This window comes from Mauremys mutica, unplaced genomic scaffold (assembly GCF_020497125.1).
Source record: "Mauremys mutica isolate MM-2020 ecotype Southern unplaced genomic scaffold, ASM2049712v1 Super-Scaffold_100084, whole genome shotgun sequence".
Classification (NCBI taxonomy): Eukaryota; Metazoa; Chordata; order Testudines; family Geoemydidae; genus Mauremys; species Mauremys mutica.
The window spans coordinates 1-13523 of NW_025423260.1; positions in this window are offsets into that span (position 1 = coordinate 1).

Below are 13523 nucleotides of genomic sequence, written 5' to 3' on the forward strand. Positions count from 1 at the left end.
GGGGGGGGGGTCAGAGATCTGGGAACCTGCCCCCCCCTCTAAATTCCCCTCCCCCCCCACCCGGCCCCACCTCCCCGTCCCGCGCGCCCTGCCCCGGGCTGGGAGCCGGGGTCACCGCCCCGTTCCCGGGGGCTCTCTCCCCGCGGCTGCCCCGCTCCGCCCGTGCGGGGAAGGGGGCACCAGGCGGGGGGACCCGCTTCACCCCCCCCCGTTACTGGGCACAGCAGAGCCGGGGGGGGGCGGCTCAGACTCGCTGCGGGAAGGATCCGCCCGGCCTCAGCGCTGCAGCAGCTCTGGGCGCCCGGGGGCAGCGATGAGGGGGGCACCGCGTAGAGCCCGGGACCTGCCCCGCCCCCCGGGCTCGGTCACCGGCTCCAGGGCGGTTTCTAGCGGGAGAAGCCCCCCCGGCCGGGCACGGCCGGGTTAATGCCGGGCTCCCCCCGGCACAGACCCCGCTGGAGAAGCAGCAGCTGCTCATCTCCCAGCTCCCAATGGAAGCAGCAGCGTCTGGTCTCTCCGGAGCTGCCGGGGGCTGATGGTCCCGGTTCTTTGTTCTCCCTCCCGGGGCCTCCCCCGCTCCCAGCTGCCCCAGCCCCTCCCCGTGCCCCGCAACCCCCCCCCGCTCCCAGCTGCCCCAGCCCCTCCCCATGCCCCGCAACCCCCCCCGCTCCCAGCTGCCCCAGCCCCTCCTGTGCCCCGCAACCCGCCCCGCTCCCAGCTGCCCCAGCCCCTCCCCGTGCCCCGCAACCCCCCCCCCAGCTGCCCCAGCCCCTCCCCGTGCCCCGCAACCCCCCCCGCTCCCAGCTGCCCCCGCCCCTCCCCGTGCCCCGAAACCCCCCCCGCTCCCAGCTGCCCCAGCCCCTTCCCTGCAACCCCCCCCCCGCCAGCTGCTCCAGCTTCCTCGGGCTGGAGCTGCTGGCCTCACCCACCCCCCACAAACCCCTGGGGCTGTTTGGGGGGGGGCTCACTCAGTCCCCCAGGAGCGGGGGGGGGAGCAGCGGAGCGGAGCCTGCCCAGCAAACAGCTGATCACAGCTGCGCCCAGGCCGCCCCCGGGGAAAAGCTCCGCGGAGGAGGCGCCACAAGCTGCCGGCAGCGGGTCATTCCCGGGGGGGCTGAGCACCCGCCTGCAGCCGCCGCAGCCTCCTCCCCCCCCGAGCCCCCACGGGAGGGGGGGAGCAGCCTTCCCAGCCGGGGCTCAGGGCATTGGGGTGCCGGGGCTCCCCCCATGCGCACGCCTGGGCCCGGGACACTCACACACACACTCTGCCCCGGGGCTCCCCTGGTGCCCAGAGACCGATCAACCCCCCGCCTGCCCCCCCGCCTGCAGCTCCGGCCTCTCCTCCCGCCCCGCCAGCCGCACCCAGGGGAGCCCCGGGCCCCAGGCTCTGTCCCCACCTGTAGCCCAGCGGGGCCGGGGGCAGCTCCTGCTGCAGCTGAGAACAGCGGCTCCGCTCCGACCCGGGCGGCTCCAGCGCTGCCGGCAGCACGTGGCCACCAGGGAGCAGCTGCTGGGCCCGGGCTCCTGCGTCACAATGTGCCAGAGCCCCGCCCCCAGGAGCTGCCCCGCCCCCGGGCTGTGCCAGAGCCCCGCCCCCAGGAGCTGCCCCGCCCCTGGGCTATGCCAGAGCCCCGCCCCCAGGAGCTGCCCCGCCCCCGGGCTGTGCCAGGGCCCCGCCCCCAGGAGCTGCCCCGCCCCCGGGCTATGCCAGAGCCCCGCCCCCAGGAGCTGCCCCCGCCCCAGATTTGTTCTCCTGCCTCCTTCTTCCCAGCACCCCCTGCTCCCAGCTGCTCCCTTCCTGTGTCTGCAAACACCCCCCGGGAGGGCTGCAGCGCTCACTGGGGCAGGCTCCAGTGGCTGAAGTTGCCTCCATCTCTTGTCCCCCCCCGCTTGTCTCCTCTCCCTCTCTGAATGCCTGTGAAGTGGCTTTCCCCCTCCCCCACTCCTGCAATGCTGGTGGGATGAAGGGGCTGGTTGAACAGCTGGAAGAGCAGAAGAGCTCCCAGGCAGACAAGGTGTCTGGGACTCTCATTAGGCAGCGATCACACACCCAGAGCATGGACCCTGCATGGACACTGGCTGAGGTGGAGTGTGACCCGCCAGATGCAGCCAAGTCATCTCCAGTCGCAGGCCATGAGGAGCAGGTCCTTAAAAGGGGAAGGGGCCCTGTGCTCAGGAGTCACTCACAAGCTTGTACCTCCAGTGAATGCCCTTCGCCCCGACCGCCTAGCCAGTGGTTCGCTGCGTTACGTTCCATCGCTCCCCGGGAAGACTTACCTTCATTGCACCGTCCATCGCGGCACTGGGGGACACTTACCTTAAAGGATCCTGACATCTCCAGTGCCAGGCCTGTCCTGGGAGTGTGAGAATGACACCCTCCCCTCCCCCCCGCTTCTTTTGAGCTTAGCTGTCAGTATAATAAACATGCTGCTTTCTGCCAAACTCTGGTGGGTCATTAGTCCTCCCTAAGCTTACTACCTGGCCCAATTTCGGGTAACAGAAGCAACATTGTTTAATCTGTCATTGTACCAAAAGGGGAGATGGTTATCTATAAAGAAGTGTGAAGACTAAATACCTCCGATGAGGATGGGATTTGAACCCATGCGTTCAGAGCACAACTGATTAGCAGTCCATCACCTTAACCACTCAGCCACCTCATCTGAGCTATCAAGAAGTGGACAGGAAGAGAAATCTAAGGCCGGCAGAGATAGGGACACGCGTTTTTAAATTCTAAGCGTAAGCAGGGGCTGAATGAGCTCCCCCCTCACATCTAGTGAGGAGCTGGGGGAAGACTTCAGGAACAGGCCGTGTTTGCACAGACACCCCTGCTCTGCCTAGCTATGCAGCATGGTGGGGCCGCTTCCCCAGAATGACCAGTTTGGGATGGTGGTGGGTAACAAATCACTAAAGCATTGAGTGGAATGAAATGTTATTCTCCTCCCTGTACAAGTGAAGGGCAGCGGAACGTACCTAGGCCGTCCTGACGGAGGGGTGGGTGGGTGAGGAATCGCTTTCATTGGACTGCAGAGAAGTGATTGAGGACGTCACCCTAACCCAGTGGGCCCCAAACATTTCACACTGCGCCCTCGTACCCATGGCTGTGGCCCCTCGGAAGCCGCGGTCGAGAACCGGGGCTGGGAGTGGGGCCGTTGCTTGCTGGGGAGAGGGGTGCGGACGGGGGTCAGGGGGTCGAGGCCGGGCTGGGAGCCAGGGGCCCAGGCTGAGGGTGGGGTTGGGGAAGAGCTGGGACAGAGTGGGGCTGAGTGGGGCCCCCTCCCTGCCCTCCATGGGGGCTGGCTCAGGCCCTGAGGTGCCCCCATCAATCTTCCTCTGTGTCCCCCTAGGAGTCACGCCCCACATTTTGGGGACCACTGACCCCTACTCACTAAGCAGGGGCGAGTGATGCCAAAGCCCAGGGAAAGGGAGAACAAGTGCGGGGGCCCCAGCACCGGAACCATGACCCCCCCCACTTCTGTGTGTGGCTCCGCCCCCTTCCACCCACGGCCCCACCCACTGTCACCTCTGTTCCACCCCTTCCCCCACCGGCCCCACCCGGTCACTCCTTTACCCCTGCCCCGCTGCGGCCCCGAGACCAGAGAAGCTCTGTGCCCCTGCTGCAGCCCCCAGGCCGTAGCAGGGAGTGGGAGCTCCTCCAGCCCTGGGGCTGACATGGGGGAGACTTTGCCAGGGGGCCCAATTTGGCCAGGGCCCCTAGTCATGGGACCCACTGTCCCCTTGGCAACACAAGGTTTGGGCTGAGCACATCGAGCCTCCATTACGAGCCGCCCAGGCTACCTCTGCTCAGTGGGTGGCCAGTCTCCCTGTGTCTCTGCTGTTCATGCTGGGGAGCCCGGCCGGCCTTAGGGGTGGGTGTCCCCCGGCAGCCGCCCAGGGCTCCAGGGGGTCAAAGGGCACCGTGTGGCCGTGCAAAGGTGCTCACTGCTCTCCCCTGCCCCAATGCTCCTCCGTGGCCCCACAGAGGGTGGGGGGAGCGAGGAGCAGCACTATGTGCTCCCTGCGTCCTGGTCACTGTCCCCACCTGGGCTGGGCTGTGAGGGGAGCATCAGAAGCTGCTGCTCTCTGCCCTCCCCTGACGCAGCCCGGCTGAGGAAAGTGACCTGGATGCAGGGAGCTCGGATGACGTCCCTTCTCGCCCCCCTGCCCCTGCTAGGCAAGGCTGCTGTGTGGTGTCTCCATGGCTCCACTGTCAGTGATGCAGGTTTCTCTCTCCCGTTGTTCCAGGGGCATCCTACTAGATAAAATTGAGCAAGAAATGCTTCCCAGTGGTTTTTAGGACTGGAATTGCTATTTTCAACAGTGATTGCCATTTTTTTCCTAGTTTTGTTTGTTTGAAAGGAAGACAGTGATATTGCACTGGCAAATTCCCCATAGAAACAAAGAACAATAAAGGCACCTCAACTTTTCCTCATTTATGGAGGACAGTCTTATAATATGGATCCAGATCTCCTCCAGTCACACAAGCTGAAAATGGTTCCACTTTACTGCAGTTCTGTAACCATGCGGGAACCAGTCCTGTCTGTGTTCTGTGCACATCCAAAATTCCTGCTGAATGACCCGCCCTGGGAGCAAGTTACCAGTGGCCCAGGGCAGGGGCAGAAGGAGGGTGCAGGTGGTGGGGGGAGCCCAGGGCTGGGGCAGCAGTGGTTGTGTGGGTGGGGGAGCACTGGTGGGGAAGGGGGAGCCCAGAGCTGGGGCAGCAGGAGGGTGCAGGTGGGGGGGGCAGAGCCCAGGGCTGGGGCGGCAGGGGGTGCGGGTGGGGGGGACAGAGCCCAGAGCTCGGGCAGCAAGGGTTATGGGGGGGAGCCCAGGGCTGGGGTGGGGGCAGCCAATTTTTTTTTTCCTGGGGGCGGCAAAAAACCTAGAGCCTACCCTGCCTCCACCCACCGTGAGGTAGGCAGGAGCGGATCATTATTATCCCTACTTGAAAGAGGGAGAAGCTAAGGCTGAGAAAGGAGAATTGACTTGTCTTAGGTCACACAGCCAGTCAGGGGCAGAGTTGGGAATAGGACCCTAGAGCTCGGATTTTCAATATACCTGCCCCTGGAAATTTCCACTACATGCATCCGACGAAGTGGGTATTCATCCACGAAAGCTCATGCTCCAGAACATCTGCTAGTCTATAAAGTGCCACAGGACTCTTTGCTGCTTTTACAAACTAACCATCAGATCTTGAATTTCAGACACTGAATGACCTGAATAAAGTGCTCTGTGATGAGCTCCAGACCAACAACAGTGACAGTAATTATTCAGCAAGTATTTGAGGAGAACTGCAATGTCAGAGAGAATCATGAACTGCTCAGAGACAATTAATGCAGAGAACAGCAAAATTCATCAAACATAGAACTGGTTCTGACTTATTTACTTGGTCTTAAAAGAGACCAACAAGGATCTGAGTCTCCTCCCTGTCAATAACCCGCTGCTCAGCCAATCAGGGTAGAGACCGAGGACGGGAGGCTGAGGGTTCTCACCAGAGAGCCCAAAGGATGGCCCAGGTCACTGGTGGGGATCACTGCCCGAGCACTATTTTAGCCCCACATTTTTGGGTGGACCTCCCACAGTGGGAACTGCAGAGCACTCCCCTGCAACAGATGGATCAGACTGAACAGGTTTCAAACCTCCAGGAGGCTCTTACCTTCTAAACAGGGACGGCTGTTTTCTAGTAAAAATCACTAAAAGGGAAGGAGAAAACTCGAAAGAGGTTCCTCCTGGCGCTCACGTCCGTGAACCCGAATACTCTCTCAGTCCTCAGAGAGAGACCTGGAGAAGGAGACTTGCTGGAGCAAAGCCACAGGGGTCTCTGAGGTTTCCCTGGCCCCTCGCCCCTGTGCTGCCTGGCTGATGTCAGCATCTCTCTGTGAGGTCACAACCTCCCCACCACCTTTGACCAATAGGCTGAGGTCCTGCAAAAGGCCTTTGTGATGTCACTGCCACACCCCTCCCTTGCTGGGCTAATGTCCTGCCCCTGACCAGGCACTTTGCAGGTTTGAGCTACTCCCTGTGGATCACCACCAATGTACGTTCACCAACCAGCCCTGAGAACTACGACCCTTACCCTCTGCACTCAACCCCCATCACCATGCAGTATAGCCATCTTGAAGTGCAGCAGTCATTGCACAGCACTCCAGACAGGACATATTCAAATCTGTGACTGCACAGTTCCCACCCACCCCCCTGCCATTTCAGATTCCCAAAAAATTGTGTGTCTTTCAATAAAGTAATTTTCTTTTCAATAAATGAATTCTTGGCTTTGAAAACAGTCTTTATTATTGCATAAAGTCAAAGATACCTTAGCCCAGGAAAGACACAGGCACTGCAAATCAGCTTAGCAAACACAGATTCCCACTAACATTGTAACCACTGCACTTCACTCCCGTGCAAGGCACCAAACATTACTGTTGGTTTTCAGCCTCAAATTCGTCCCTCAAGGCATCCCTAATCCTTGCAGCCCTGTGCTGGGCCTCTCTAGTAGCCCTGCTCTCTGGCTGTGCAAATTCAGTCTCCAGGACTTGAACCTTGGAGGTCCATGCCTGACTGAATCTTTCACCCTTCCCTTCACAAATATTATGAAGGGTACAGCACACGGATATAACCGCAGGGATGCTGCTTTCCCCCAAGTTCAGATTCCCATACAGAGATCGCCAGCGCCCCTTTAAATGGCCAAAAGCACACTCCACAGTCATTCGGCACTGGCTCAGCTTGTAGTTGAACTCTTCCTTGCTACTGTCAAGGCTCCCTGTGTACGGTTTCATGAGCCACAGCATTAACGGGTAAGCGGGGTCTCCAAGGATCACAATGGGCATTTTGACGTCCCCTACTGTGATCCTCCGGTCCGGGAAAAAAGTCCCGGCCTGCAGCTTACTGAACAGGCCAGTGTTCCGAAAGATGCGTGCATCATGCACCTTTACGGGCCAGCCTGCGTTAATGTCAAAGAAATGCCCACGGTGATCCACAAACACCTGGAGAACCATAGAGAAATACCCCTTCTGATTAACGTACCCGGATGCTAGGTGGGGTGGTGCCAGAATAGGAATATGGGTCCCATCTATCGCCTCTCCACAGTTAGGGAAACCCATTTGTGCAAAGCCATCCACAATGTCCTGCACATTTCCCTAGAGTCACAGTTCTTCTTAGTAGGATGCGATTAATGGCCCTGCAAACTTGCATCAACACGATTCCAACGGTCGACTTTCCCACTTCAGACTGGTTTGCGACCGATTGGTAGCTGTCTGGAGTTGCCAGCTTCCAGATTGCAGTAGCCACCCACTTCTCCACTGGCAGGGCAGATCTCAATCTCATGTCCTTGTGACGCAGGGTGGGGGCAAGCTCAGCACACAGTCCCATGAAAGTGGCTTTTCTCATCCGAAAGTTCTGCAGCCACTGCTCGTCATCCCAGACTTCCATGACGATGTGATCCCACCACTCAGTGCTTGTTTCCCGAGCCCAAAAGCAGCGTTCCACGGTGCTGAGCATGTCTGTGAATGTCACAAGCAATTTCGTGTCGTACGCGTTATGCGACTCGCTATCATTGTTGGACTCCTCACTGTCACTTTGGATCTTAAGGAATAGCTCAACTGCCAAACGTGATGTGCTGGCGAGACTCGTCAGCATACTCCTCAGCAGTTCGGGCTCCACTTTCCGCAGACTGAAACGGAACAAAGAATTGCGCTGCACAGAAAACGTTGAAAGATGCAAGATGGTGCCAAACATGGACGGAAAAACAGGGATTGCTGGGATGTGAAGCGATGCATCACAGGGCATTGGGAGAGGAACCAGAATGATCCACACCCTCCGCACCCTTCCCACAACCCACGGCACCAGAATGGGAAGAGGTGCTCTGTGGGATAGCTGCCCATAATGCACCACTCCCAACACCACTGCAAATGCTGCAAATGTGGCCACACTGCAGCGCTTTCCCTACACAGCTGTACGAAGACAGCTTTAACTCCCAGGGCTGTACACCTGCAAGTGTAGCCAAACCCCCAGTCTCACTGATGCTGTGTCACCTCCTGTGATGTTACTGACATAATCTGTAACTGTACAGATCACCGTTGTGACCACTGTTCTCTATTTGCAGCCAATATTATAGAAAGGTTGTTGTGTAAGGGGTCTATGTGGAGGTTCTGATTGACTGATTATAATTATGCCATCTCTAGATGTCTATCATTTTTTGTAGTTGACGTTATGAATATTGGCTCTATGCTGCCCATATTTCAAACTTGTGCTCTGCTTCCGGGAAACACCCCAGACAAGTTGGTGTCAGTTCTGCCTCGCCTCCTTGATGGCCCACTAAGGACCATCTACAATCGACCCATTTAGAGAAGGCAGATACGCCTTGTGACTCAGCAAGGTCTGCAGGGACCTGCCTATGGACAGAACTCGAAGGTTTTTCTGTGCCACGTGCTGGATAGAGTGTCCTTGCGACAAAGAAAGCAAAGACCACATGGCAAGAGACGATAGAAGGCTGATGCCTCGTCTCCAGTCCTGCTTCTACCACTGGAGGACTTTGCTACAAACTGAAGCTCTAGACAAAGGACTGAATGACCCATCCCAGCTGTGGACAGACTCCAGAGACTTGATTTGAACCTGCAGTTTATTCCATCACTGCTACAAGCCTGAACCAAGAACTTTGCCATTACTGGATGTAACTGATTCCTTTAACAATTTTAACTCTCATCTATATTTCTTACTTTTTATGAATAAACCTTTAGATTTTACATGCTGAAGGATTTGCAAGAGCGTGATTTGTGGGTAAGATCTGACTCATCTATTCACCTGCATTTGGGGCTTGGTCTTTTGGGGTCCTTTGAGAGAACCTGTTTTCTTTTACTGGGGTATTGGTTTTCATAACCATTCATCCCCCTAAGGAGCGGGTCTGGTGGTGATAGAAGGGAACTGGAATAGCTGAGGGAATTGATTCTATGATGTCCAATTAGCCAGTGGGGTAAAACCAAAGTCCTCTCTGCATGGCTGCTGTGACGTGCTTTAATAGTGAAGGGCACCCAGCCTCGGGCTGTGACTGCCCTGCTCCAAGCAATTTATCCTGAATTGATACTCTCAGCAGTGTCCTGCCAGTGGTCGCATTGTTACAGGGGTCGTCCGGGATTACAGCTGGGAACTCTCCGAAGCTCAGGATGCGCTTCCTCAGCTAGGGGAAGTACGTAACCCACACACCTCCAGGGTGTGGTGGGGTGTCCCAGCTAGTGGCACCGAGATCACTTAGAGGGAGCAATAAAACATGTCTTCTATACAGCCCTCGCTAACAGCCGGGTGGCTTTTAGTTCATGCTGTAGAGGCCCACACACTAAGCTCCAGAGGTCCCCGGTTCAATCCCGCCCACCACCGCGTCATCAACCTGGATCTATCAGCATAACAGAGGCAGCTGCCACACTAAAGAGAGAGCTGCCATGCCACGCCCAGCTGAGAAGAGGTACCAAGCAGTGAGTTGACACCCTTCAGAGCTTCCTGTGATAAACTGTGAACTTAGGACAATAGCGGGTGGTAAGAAGTGTTGCCCTCAGAGTGGCCTGGGTCGGAGGCCCTGGGCTCCCCACCATGCCATCTGCTGCATCCTTTCCCCGAAAAGAGCCAAACCCCTGACCAAGAGGCAAGATCCCCATGAGCAAAGGCCATCACGAGGCATCTGTCTTTGAAAGTTTGCAGAGGATGCAGGAGCAGAAAGGGGAGAGAGGATGAAGTTGGCTCTTGGGAAGAGGGAGCCTTATGGGAATCTCTTGTTTACCACCATCAACCCAATGATCAGATCATTGATGCCTAGAATCTTCCCTGACATGTTGTAATTGATTGGATCTAGGTTTTAAAATGGGTACCACATTTGCAGACGGAGAAATGTCAGGGAGTTGAGTGGAAGGCCATTGCAAGCTCAGCTAATTAGGCAATGTGGCTTATGCCCCATCTAACAAGCTCCTTAAACAATAGCTCCCAGTTTTCATTCACATTGTTCTGTTTAGTGTTTTTCTCCAAAACACTTTTACTAAACCTTTGGGTCAGCTTTGGAAAGTTGGCCCTTTCAGTGCACCAAATATAAATATTGCTGGTGAGGACTGCCCTCTATTGGTCACAAGAACGGCCATACTGGATCAGACCAATGGTCCAGCCAGCCCAGAATCCTATCCTCCCACCATGGCCAATGCCAGGTGCCCGCGAGGGAATCGACAGAACAGGGAATCATCAAGCGATCCATCCCCTGTCGCCCATTCCCAGCTGCCAGCAAACAGAGGCTGGGGACACTTCAAGAGCATGGTTTTCTATCCCTGCCCATCCTGGCTAATAGCCAATGATGGACCCGTCCTCCATCAACTTACCTAGTTCTTTGGTGGACCCTGTTATAGTCTTGGCCCTCACAGCATCCTCTGGCAAAGTTTCCCCAGGTTGACTGGGTGTTGGGTGAAGAAATACTTCCTTTGGTTTGTTTTAAACCTGCTGCCTATTCCTTTCATCGGGTGACCCCTAGTTCTTGTGTTATGAGGAGTAAATAGCACTTCCTTACAGATCCAGACTAACACGGCTACCCCTCTGATACTTCCTTATTTACTTTCTCCAAACCCGTCATCATTTTATAGACCTCTATCCTAGCCCCCCCTTAGTCATCTCTTTTCCAAGCTGAAAACTCCCCTCAGTCTTATTAATCTCACGTCACATGGCAGCTGTTCCACACCCCAATCATTTTGGTTGCCCTTTTCTGTACCTTTCCCAATTCCGATATATCTTTTTGAGATGGGGGACCAGCTCCAGTATTCAAGATGTGGGCAGACCACAGATTTATAGACAGGCAATATTATATTTCTGTCTTGCTAGTCATTCCTTACCTAATGACTTCCCAACATTTTGTTGGCTTTTTTGACTGCCAATGAACATTGAGTAGATGGTTTCAGAGAACTATCCACAGTGACTCCAAGATCTCTTTCTTAAGTTGTAAGAGCTAATTTAGACCCCATCAGTTTAGATGTTCAATTGTGATCATGTTTTCCCATGTGCATTACTTTGCATTTATCCACATTGAATTTCATCTGCCTTTTCGCTGCCCGGTCACTCAGTTTGCTGAGATCCTTTTGTCACACTTTGCACTCTGTTTTGGACGTAACTAAATTGAGTTGGTTTGTATCATCTGCAAATGTTTCCACCTCACTGTTTACCCCTTTTTCCAGATCACTCAGGAGTATGTTGAACAGTGCTGGTCCCAGTACAGACCCCAGGGGACACCACTATTTACCTCTCTCCATTCTGAAAATCAGACCCTTTCTTTCTTGCCTTTGAACCAGTTACCTATCCCAGAGAGGACCTTCCATCTTATCCCATTTTGCTTCAAAGCCTTCGGGGAGAGACCTTGTCAAAGGTTTTCTGAAAATCTAAGTATACTATATCCACGGGATCACCTTTATCCACATGCTTGTTGACTCCCTCAAAGAATTATAGTAGATTCGTGAGGCATGATTTTCCTTTACAAAAACCATGTTCATTCTTCCCCAATGTAAGCGGGGGCAGACTCACCCGGTGGCACCTCCTGCTGGTTGTCTTGGGAATTAGCTCTCCAGCCATCAGAGCACCCTCTGCAGGCCGGTGATCTGCCTTACCGCAGCTGGCCCCCTGTCCCTCCCAGGACCCTGGTGCCCCTTTTACCCTGGCAGTACCCCCGGCAGTATCCCCCCAGTTCTGGGTCTCCCCTTCCCAGGGGAACCCCCACCCACTATCCCCACTTCACCTCAGTCTTGGCTACTGCCCAGTCTCCATCCAGCCCCCGTTCACTGGGGCAGACTGCAGTATGAGCCACTAATCACAGGCAAAGGGGTTTGGACCTGCCGCCTCGGCTTCCCCCTGGGCTGCCCCATTGCAGCCCTGCACCTATTCAGCCTATAGTCAGGCCTGCAGCCTGGGGCTTTCCAGGCCAGAGCTCCCAGCTCCTCTGGCCCTTCCCCAGCCCTGCTCCCACTCTAGGTGTCTTGCTTGGGTCCCTGCAGCCAGGCCCTTCTCTCACTACAAGCAGAGGGAGACTGACTGGGCTCCTGGCTCACAGCCTCTTATAGGGGCCATCTGGGCCTGACTGGGGCATGGCCACAGTGGAGCCTGCTTCCCCCAATCAGCCCAGGCTTCTTGCCCCAGCCCCAGCCCTCTCCTGGGCTGCTTCAAGCCCCGCAGGGCAGGAGCAGGTAACCACCCGCTACACCCAGCAAATTCCGTTCACCGATGGGTCTAATCATTGGGCTCTACAATTCCACCCAATGTGCCTGGTACTGACGTTAGCCTTAGTGGCCTGTAATTGCCAGCTGCGTCTCTGGAGCCTTTTTCATACACTGCTCCAACCAGGGACTAAAGGCCGCCCCAGACTTTCCCTTTCTCCCTTCTGGGAAATCAAGTTCAAGTTCTACAAGGAGCTAAAGAAGCTTCAACCCTGCATCTGAATTAATGTCACATTTCTCACTGCCCGACACAAACAAATGTCATTTCAATCCCAGGTGAGTCCACTTCAGTCATTCCTCAGCCCCATTCCTTCACCCTCCTGCCTTAGCTTAGGGCATTGCGCCCCCCTGTGGGCGTTTCATGTCCCTCCTCAGTTTCACATACAGACACAATTTCCTTTGCTGTTCAACGAACAGCAAAACCTTTCTGTGTCTCTAGTCTGAGTCAGGGCATTCAACTCCATTGAAACCTTCTCTCCTGCAATGGCAACTGTCAGGCAGAGGGGATGTGGCCACCTTCAGCCCTGAGAGTGAGATATTCACTCTCCTCTTTCTTCAAGCTGCTGCTGTTAGTCCATAAAACATGTACCATGGAATAAAAAGCTGAGTTTACTCCAGGGTGAGGAAAGAAAGGAGCCACCAACTCCCTGAAAAATCTCTGTGCCCCAGAGAGAACCTGTCCCTGCTATTGGAATCACTGATGTGCTTCAGCTACAATGGGGAAAGCATCTGCTCTCATGGGGGTATAGCTCAGTGGTAGAGTGTTTGACTGCAGATCAAGTGGTCCTTGCTTCAAATCTAAGTGCCCTCTAATAAGCCTCTCCTTATTCTTTCATTTTTTTAAAAAAAGGGAAAACATTTTCATTTCCATTCTCCATTATGTTCAGGAGCTACACAATACAGGGATGCTTGAAATGAATGTAAACACTCAACATTTCACTGTCCAAATGCATAAAAACCTAGCAAACCTGTCCATCAGCTGAAAGCAGTTCCAAGCCTCTAAGTGTCTAGTTTATGTTTTCATCAATTAAACAAAGGGATCATATGAATGTACATTTGCAGATCCCTCCTCTCCAGGGCTGTGCTGTGCAGAAGAACAAGAACCACATCCAGTTGGGGTTCAGGAGTCTGACGAGCAAAGGCCACTTGGTGCGGGCTAAAGTCACCAGCACTTTGGCTCCTTCCCATTCAACCAGCAGCTGGGCCCCCAGGACAAGGCATGAGAAGAAGACAGTGGCTGTGAGCAGGAAAATAGCCACCAGGAAACTGGCTAAAGCTGTCAAGATCCCCAGGGAGGTCACCATGCCC